This window comes from Lipotes vexillifer, unplaced genomic scaffold (genome assembly GCF_000442215.2).
Source record: "Lipotes vexillifer unplaced genomic scaffold, Lipotes_vexillifer_v1.1 scaffold250, whole genome shotgun sequence".
Classification (NCBI taxonomy): Eukaryota; Metazoa; Chordata; class Mammalia; order Artiodactyla; family Lipotidae; genus Lipotes; species Lipotes vexillifer.
Window position 1 is genome coordinate 78,334 of NW_006785198.1, and position 10,163 is coordinate 88,496.

At 41.1% G+C, this 10,163-nt stretch overlaps 1 pseudogene; it reads left to right on the top strand.

The window, feature by feature from the left end:
* The first annotated feature begins 408 nt into the window (after positions 1-408).
* LOC103077729 (60S ribosomal protein L9 pseudogene) lies at positions 409-1,020 on the top strand (annotated as a pseudogene).
* Positions 1,021-10,163: the final 9,143 nt, after the last annotated feature.

Genomic DNA, 10,163 nt, shown 5'->3' on the forward strand with positions numbered 1-10,163 from the left:
AGCACAGGGAGATCAGCTGGGTGCTTTGCTACCACCTAGAGGGGTGGGATAAAGAGGGTGGGAGGGAGACGCAAGAGGGAGGGGATATGGGGATATACGTATGCTTATAGCTGATTCACTTTGTTATACAGCAGAAAATAACTCAACACTGTAAAGCAATTATACTCCAATAAAGATGTTTTTTTTTTAAAAAAAAAAAGACAATGTCAAGAGAATGAGAAGACAACCCAGAGACTGGGAGAATGTCTTGCAAAAGACACATCTGATAAAGGATGTTATCTAAAATATACAAAGAACTCTTAAAACCCAACAATAAGGAAATGAACAAACCAATAAAAAATGGGCCAACAACCTAATGAGACTCACCAAATAAGATATACAGATGGCAAATAAACATCTACTGCAAGAATGAAGACCATTCTCAGCAATCAGGCTGTCCACATTCTAGAAAATATTGACATTACTCTGAAAGAACACACAGTTATTATGAAGGGCCCCAGAGGAATCCTGAAGAAGGATTTCAGTCACATCAAAGTAGAACTCAGTTTCCTTGGAAGGAAAAGAAGACGCTCCAGGCTGACAAATGTTGGGGAAATAGAAAGGGACTGGTACCTCTAGCACTATCTGTAGTCACGTACAGTGCATGACCAAGAGTGTCACCCTGGGCTTCCATCACAAGATGAGGCTGTGTATGCTCACTTCCCCATCAATGCTGTTATTCAGAAGAATGTGTCTCTTGTTGAAATCCAAAATTTCTTGGGTGAAAAATAGATCCACAAAGTTTGGATGAGGCCAGGAGTTGCTTGCTCCGTATCTCAAGCCCAGAAAGATGCGTTAATTCTTGAAGGAAACAGCAGTGGACTTAAATCAAATTTAGCTGCTTTTTTTCAGCAAGCCACAACAGTTAAAAACAAGGATATCAGAAAATTTCTGGGTGGTATCTATGTCTCTGAAAAAGGAACAGTTCAGCAGGCTGCTGATAAAGTTTTAAGATGTCCAGCTACCGAAACAAGATGCTGAATGATTCCCAAGACATATTTGTGATACTTTAAAGATACAGTAAAAGCCCTGTATTGAAAAGAAAAGATATTCCACATCACATGTCATCAGGGAAATGCAAATTAAAACCACAGTGAGAGGGCTTCATGTCCTGGGTTCGTGTCCCGGTCCGGGAAAATCCCACATGCCGTGGAGCGGCTAGGCCCGTGAGCCATGGCCGCTGAGCCTGTGGGTCCAGAGCCTGTGCTCCGCAAGGGGAGAGGCCACAACAGTGAGAGGCCCGCGTACCGCAAAAAAACAAAACAAAACAAAACAAAACACATTCCACTACACACCCAGTAAAATGGCCAAAATCCACAACACTGGCAAATGCTGGGAGGATGTTGAGCAATAGGAATTCTCATACGTTGTTGGTGGGAATGTAAAATGTACAGCCACTTTGGAACACACTTTGGCAGTTTCTTACAAAACTAAACATACTCTTACCACATGATCCAGCAATTGTGCTCCTTGGTATTTACCCAAAGAAACTGAAAACTTATGTCCACACAAAACCCTGCACATGGATGTTTACGGCAGCTTTTCTTGTAATTGTCCAAACTTGGAAACAACCAAGATGTTGTTTCAGTAGGTGAATGGATAAATAAACTGAAGTACATCCAGACAATGGAATATTATTCAACACTGAAAAGAAATGAGCTATCAAGCCATGAAAAGACACAGAGGAAACTTAAACGCATATCACTAACTAAAAGATGCCAATCTGAGAAGGATACATACTATATGATTCCAACTATATGACATTCTGGAATAGAAAAACTATGGATATGGTACTTGCCAGGGGTTAGTGAAAAGAGAGGGATTAATAGGTGGATCACAGACGATCTCTAGGGCAGTGAAAACACTGTATGATACATGCCATTATACATTTGTCTGAACCTGTAGACTGTACAACACCAAGAGGGAACCCTAATGGAAACTATGGACTTTGAGTGATTATGATGTGTCAGTGCAGATTTACCAATTTCAACAAATGTAGCCCTCTGGTGAGAGATGTTGATGATGCAGGGAGGCTACGCATGTGTGGGGGAAGGAAGGTATATGGAAAATCTCTTTACCTCCCTCTCAATTTTGCTATGAACCCAAAACTACTCTAAAAAAATAAAGTCTTTAAAGAAACCCAGGAGCTGGCTGAGGTCTCCCTGATACACTGAGGTGGGCGTCACAGGGGCGGGGCCAGCAGCCCACAGCAGCAGCGCCCTCCGGGGGCCATATTGTGGGAGTGACCCTGGACTGAGTAGGAGAGGTACCAAGATGGTGTTTGAAACAAGCACCAGATCAAAGAATAGATCTGAGAAAACAGAGGATATGCAAGAAGGAAGAAGAAGGAAGCCCATCAGTTGGAATAGAATCACCAAATTGGAAGAACTAACAAGATGACAAATTGGGGGGGGAAGATAAGAGTTAAATTACAGTCAGGGTGAGGTGCTGGGGCTTCTATGGCTGGTTCCATTTGTACCTCAGAAGCACAGAGCCCCAGCCTAAGTACTCCTGTCACATATGGGTATGGGGTACTTCGTCTCCCTAGAGACAGCTACACGTGTCCCTGAGAAGGGGGAGAATACCAAACACATCGGATGCCACCAGAAATACATTTATGGAATTTCAGTTCTCTGGAAACCTCTCAGACAATGTCCATTTCAGTAATATCATAAAATGACTTCTTCAACAGGCACAGTTTATAAGAGTAGAATTAGAAAGACAATTATAGAAAACTCTGACAGTTGTGCAAACAGAAAATTGTTTCTAAGGGCTTACACACTCAGCATTTGCTAACGTCCTGATCTTATGTCCAGTAGGCACTGGATGGTCAGGTTTCTGTGATCATGGCAGATGGAAGAGTTTCAAACTAAAGGCTGAATTTGACCATGGACTGACTTCCTCCTGGCCCTGAACCGATTTCCCATGACTGACTTAGTAATATAATTTGTGGTAATAATGTGTTAACATGTCATATAAATCTTCATATATTCAGCCCTGACTTTATTATTGTGGACCTCCTTGGGTGTGGATTCATTTCCTGTTAGGCAGACTTTACATAGTTTTTGCTTTCCTTAGCCCATTTGTGCGAAGCTGTGCCTTTTTACTATGTTCGTACAAAGAAGTATATGGATAGGCACCTAAGCGCCATATTAATTGCTAACCCAGACCGGAGAAGTTACATAATTTTATTTCTTTTATTTAATATACATTTCATTGTATAGAAAAATAAAAGTTAGAAGGAAAAAGCATTATGTGTTCAATTAGTTAGAAAGAAAACTCAGTTAAGTTTTAATTAAATTAATTTTACTTAAGTGCTAATATTTTGAAACCCAAAACTAGAACCAGAAATTCTGTTAAGGCGTATGGGCTATACACAACGGGGAGAGTTGTGTCCCAGAAGTTGAATAGTGACTTAGGGCTCCGCCAAATACTGAGCTGCTTTATTTACCTAACTAACAAATATCAAAAGAAAATAGGATGGAACCTGTTTTCCTGCTAACGTTGATGATTGCTAGATAAATACAGAAAGGTCTGACGTACAGTCAGGTATCAATAAAGGCAAGGGCATGAGTCCTAATTGAACAGCTATTGTGTGCTAGGATTTCACCAGGTTCTGGGGTGAAGAAGGGGTCGGGTTAGGGAGACGGGAAAAGCAGTTCTCTTACGTCCAAAGTTGTCTGGGCACTTCCATGGCTGAGTTCTCTGAACTCATCACTCACTTCCCCACTTCCCTAGTTTCAATAAGCATGTTGCTTGGAAACTCACATAAAATGTGAAGTGGGAGCATTGCAAAGCAACCTGTCATAACCCACCATGCCCTGTTTTATTACCTTTATGGTATTTCAAGGTGAAAGCCTATATTCAGCCTTGTCTTTTGCTTTCTCGGGGAAATTCCAGACAGCTGCAGAGAAGCTATGAAGCTTCTCGTGCCAGTTGGTGGGACCTTGTGCTCTCACACTCTGATCCGCAGGAAGCAGGTCCAGAGGTCGGCTCTTCTCTACCACAGGGATTAGTCTAGGAGCCATTTACTAAGCCTGGCATGACCGCCAGTCCCTTTATCTCCTCCTAAATTCCACAGTACAACCTTAGATATGGAACCTTTTTTTCTTTCTTTCTTTCTTTCTTTTTTTTTTTCAATTTGAGTTTTACATAAAGAAATAGCTTGGAAGCTATTTCCAGACCAATTTATCTGCTGTTATGGGAACCCTCTTTAAGGAAAAGACATAATCTGTCTGACATCCTTCATACACCCACTCCCCTTTCTCTTTTCTAATGAAAAATGTGCTGTGGTGAAACTCCCTCTGAATCAATCTTAGGCTCCAAAGGCCATCTGGCTAACACAGGGCACTGTACTTTCCTGTGGCAAGAAAATGAACATTTTTTTTTTTAAGTGAATGAAAGTAATTCCTCACATTTTTTTCAGATATAGCAAAAAACTGGAAGAGAATCCTAGGAAAGAGCTAGCAAACATTGCCAATAGGCCAAAGTCTCTTCATATTTAACAGGAAGAGGGTGTTTGACCTTTTCTCCACACCACTGCGTATGTGAATTTCTGACCTTGCCCCTGCATTTCTTACTTGCTGTCTCTTGTATGGCAGGTGGTAAATCATCACTCTGCCGAACCCCAGCCCTGCTGGAAAGTGTCTCTGACTCTAGAAAGCACACTGTAGGTGACTGTTCAATTAAAGGCACAGGGTCTGCAGTCAAAAGATCTCCATTTGGGACCTGTGTCCATCACGTACTCATTATATAACTTCGAGTGATGTTATTTACACTAGCGAAGACTGATTCCTCATCTGAAAAATGGGATAATAGTAGTACTTACTTCAGTTTCCTCATCTATTAAAAGGAAATAATAACATTATGTTTCTCCCTGGGTTAGTGTGAAGATGAAATAAAGAACACAAGTTGCATAGCACGGAGTGTGGTATATAGCAGGCATTCAAAAAACGGTAGTTACAAGGATAATGACAATAAGAGGATGGCACTGAGAAAATGACGTGCAGTTTAGGTTAGGACATACCAACACAGAGTGAGAAGAGCTCTCCTCTGGCCAGAATGCAGTTTCTCTTGAAAAATGCCTAAAAGGCCTTGCTGTAGTTAGTCTGAACTAAGTTTATTCCGCTCTAACTACCCATCAGTTGTCTTTATACCTGTATGTCCCACAGGCAGCTCAGATTCAATGTATTTAAATTTAGGCATCTTAACTCTTTTTGACTTTCATGTCAACCATGTCCTTCTTTCTGTAGTATTTTAATGTTACCTATGCATCCTGCAAACCAGCAGCCTGAGAGTCACCCTGAGACCTTCCCCAACCCTCTGCCTCCCTAATCTTTCACCTCCTGAATATGCCCTGAATCCATCATTCTCAGACCTTCCATATCATCACTGCCTTATTCGAAGCCTCATCCCCTCTCTCCTGCACTACTGCAATAACCTCTTAGCCGCTCCTACTCTCTAATCTCTTTGCTCTCTGCTCCACCCTCCATACATCCTTACCACACACATGATCATTCTAAAAAGCAATTTGATCGGTGTCACTTCTCTGACTAAGCCCCTGCAATAACTCCCTACCAATAAAAGGATTATCTCCAAACTCCTGGCCAAGTGTACATGTCCTCCATGCTCTAACCCTCCCTTCCCACGCCAACCTCATCCCTGCCAATCTTTCATGATTGTCGAACATTCCAACAATGAGAAACTCTTATAATCTCAAGAATATTGTAGGGTCCAGACTCCAAGATGGTCCCCAATGATCCCCACCTCTTGGTGTTCACGACCTTGTGTAGTCTTCTCCCACTTTTTACCAGAGTTGGTCTGGGTGACCAACAGAATGGCAGAATGATAATAACCTAATCACTCCTGAGATTAGGTTATAATGACAAAGGCTTCTATCTTGGACTGTCTTTCTCTTGGATTACTTGCCCTATGGAAAGCCAGCTGCCATGTCATGTGAGTAACGCTATAGAGAGGCCATGGCAGGAACTGAAACCTCCTGCTGACAGTCACGTGAGTGAGCTTGGAGACTGCTTCTCCAGCCCCTTCAGATGACCGCAGTCCCAGCCAACACTTGAGAGCAACCTCATGACACACCGTAAGGCAGGACCATCCAGTTAAGACTCTCCCAGATTCATGACTCTCAGAAACTATGTGAGATCTCAGATACTTACTATTGTAAGCTGCTAAGTTTCAGAGTAATTTTTTATTCAGCAATAGATAATTAATACAAAAATCATCTTCATTTAAACCTCCTTTCTCTTGTACATTCCTTTATACATGATATATATCATCCATCCATTGCCACCATGCAAGCCTCAGCTAAAAAGTCACTCATTCTATAAAGCTGTCCCGCTCCTCTTCCACACCCTGTCTGCACTGTCATTTGTGTTTACACAGCATCTGGTACTTAACTCCACCGTGACCCTTGTCACATTATCCTCTGTGGTGGACTGAATAATGGTCCCCTCATGATGTCAACGTCCTAATCGCCAGCACCTATAAATGTTACCTTATATGGCAAGAGGGACTTTGCACATGTGATTAAGTTAAGGATCTTGAGATGGGGAGTTTTCCTGGATTATCTGGATTTCCTGGGTTACCTGGATATCATCACAGAGACCCATATAAGAGGCGTCAGAGTGAGGGGAAAAGGTGATGTGACCATGGAAGCAGACACTGATGTGCTTTGAAGATGGCGGAAGGGGCCACAAGCCAGGAAGACAGTCAGCCACTAAAACCTAAAAAAGGCAAGAAGACAGACACTTCTCTAGAGCTTCCAGAAGGATGTGGCCTCCTGGCACCTGAGTTTAGCCAAATAAGATCCATTTTGGATTTCTGATCTCCAGAAGAGTAAGAGAACAAATGTGTATTATTTTAAGCCACTAAATTTGTGGTCATTTGTTACAGCAGCTATAGAAAACTAACACATCCTGTATTTCTTTCTTTATCCTGCCCTCCGCCCCCCTGCCCCATACACAGTAGACTGTTAACTCCTTGAAGATCCTGTCACATTTATCTGTCCCCAGGACCTAAAATAATGCCTGGCACATATCAATAAATATGTGTTGATTAGTCAAATAAATGAACTAGTCTAAACTCTTCAGGTTCCAACTTGAATATTTCACTATACAGTCGCCCCCCAGTATCTGTGGGGGATTGGTTGCAGGACCCTCACAGATACCAAAATCCTCAGAGGCTCGAGTCCCTTATATAAAATGGTGCAGTATAGTTGCCCTCTGAATCCACAGGTTCCTTATCTGCAGATACAGAGGACCAACTATATAATCAAAGGTATTGACTTCCTTCAAGCAATTTTTTTTTTTCCTGGTAAAAATGTCACTGGTTTTCATAGATCCAGATAGAAATACAATTCCTGTCTAGAAAAAAACCCTCAAAAATCTCTTATCCTTGGAGCAAAAGAATGTCAGAGGTCATCTCCTGGGTGTAATGACTGAGATAGAATATATTTCTGGAGTAGATCCTTTTCTTCTTAAGTGCAAGTCCTAAAAGAGGCATGAAATTGTGGGCAGAGTCCAATGGAGTAACACAAATGTAAGTAAAGGGCTGAGATCTGGGTGGTGGCATCTGCATTTCTGGTCATTAGCATTTGATATACAGAGAGTGCCTCTACTCTGCCCTTAACTCTCCGTGAGATGCTGAAAAAGCCACTTATTCTCAGTTTCTTCACCTGTATAATTAAGTGGTTGATTAAAACTCATTCAGTATTTCATTTAACAAATATTTGTTGAGCACCTACTGTGTTCCAAGCATAGTTCTCGATGCTAGGAGCACAACTTTAAACAAGATTCCCCGCCCTCATGGATTCTATGGAAGAAAATAAATTAGGGAAGGGGCTTAGTGAATACAGGAGTGGAGGTGGATGAGGAATTTAATTTCAGCAGGGTGGTCAGAGAAAGCTTCATTGGAAAGGTGAAGTTTGAATAAAGTCCAGAGAAAGTTAAAGAACAAATCATCCAAATAATTGGAGGGAAAGCTTTCTGGGAGTAAAAACAGCAAGTACAAAGGCCCTGAGGCAGGAGGGTGCATGGTATGTTTCTATGTTCAAAGACTAGCAAGGAAGCCAGTGTGGCTGGATTGCAGTGAGTGAGAACTGGAGTGAGCAGGAGACAAGATGAGGAAAGGTTTTAGGGAGGGACCAGATAATGTAGACTAGTGCTGTCTGATATAAATTATAAATATAATTTAAGCCAGAAATGTGAGCTACACATGTCATTTTAAGTTTTCTCTTAGCCACACGAAAAAAGTAAAAAGAAACTTGTGAAATTATTTTTAATAATATATTTTATATATCAAATATATTCAAAATATTATAATTTCAATATATAATGCATGCACCCCAATGTTCATAGCAGCATTATTGCAACAGCAAAGGTATGGAAGCAAGCTATCAACAGATGAATGGATAAAGAAGATGTGTGACATATATAGAATGTGACAATGGAACATTACTCAGCCATATAAAAGAATGAAATTCTGCCATTTGCAACAACATGGATGGACCTACAGGGTATTATGCTTAGTGAAATAAGTCAGAAAGAGAAAGACAAATACTCTGTGTTATCACTCATATGTGGAATCTAAAAAAAGAAACAAACAAATGAATATAACAAAATAGAAACAGATTCACAGATATAGAGAACCAACTGGTGGTTACCAGTGGGGAGACGAAAGTGGGGAGGGGCAAGACAGGGGTAGGGATTAAATGGTACAAACTACTATGCATAAAATAAATAAGCTATAAGGATACATTGTACAGCAGAGGGAATATAGCCAATATTTTATAATAACTTTAAATGGAGTATAATCTATAAAAATATTGAATCACTAAGTTGTATACCTGAAACTAATATAATATTGTAAATCAACTATACTTCAATTTAAAAAAAATGAGACTGTTGGAAAACATTATGCATGTTTTCATGGGTTTTAATCACTTGGTCAAAGCATTGAGCTTTTCTGAGCCCATGTGTCTTTCCCTGTAACATGGAGACACCATTTCAGAAAGAGGACCCCCAATGCAGAGGCCCAAAGGCGAGAGCGAGCCCAGTCTGCTCCGGGATGACCAGTGTAGTTGAAGAGGAGAAGCAAGGAGGAAATTAGTAGGAGATGTGGTCAGAAAGTAATGGGAGGTGGGTAGTAAGGAACCATGTGGCTCTTTCTCCAACTTCAGGGAATATAGGGAATAATAAGTAAACTCACCAACCAAGCCTAGGTCACTATGTTGTGGTTAAAAACTCAGCTCCAGACTCTTCTAGGCCAAAACGATCTATTTCTGTGGGGTTCTTTTTTTTCCCCCTTTTCATTTCCTTAAATACAGGTCATCTAATACATATGGATGGTGTAGACAATTTGAGCAACAGTGTTCCTTTGATTTGCTCCAGAAGGAGAAAGCAGTTCAGAGGCAGAACTGCTATGTAGGTGATGAAGTTTAAGCTTTTGGGTTTTTCACGTGCATAGGTCTCTTCCAAGGCTCTGTCTTTAATTTTGTATTCATACTTTGATCTTCTTTTCCTTAAAGAAGGATTCTCCAAATTGTATAATCTTCAGGACCAACAAAACCTAGATCTCCCCCTACTTAGGAAGAACATTCCATCATAGACCTCTCTTAGGAATAAAAATAACTGACTTGGGTAAAAGTCGGGGAGGGACTTGGACACACTTGTCTGTTAAGCATAACTGGGGAGGGCTGGTCATTTATGCTGCAGGAAAGGAGCCGACACCCACCCAGCTGCCACCCTTTGGAAATGTAAAGTTAAACAACAAAAATTATGCAGGAAGAGTTATATGTTTGTCCTTCCCAAATCTGTTTGATTGTAAAATCAGGTGTGTTGCTTTAAAATGTATAGATTCCTGGGCCTTTCCCCAGATCTACTGATTCAGTCTCAGTGGTAGGGCCCAGGAATGTTTAAGAAAACCCCACCTGTGGGCACCAGTGTGTTAGGGTTTCTGAAGCATAATTTTGGAATAATGATGCATAACTCTGAGAATTTCTGGAAGGAAGAGCAGCCTCAGTCCCAGAAATGGGGTGGGGGAATTCCTGAGCTGCTCGTTGTTGAGAGAGACACTTGATCAATGACTTAAAGTCTGGGTAGCTCTTTCCC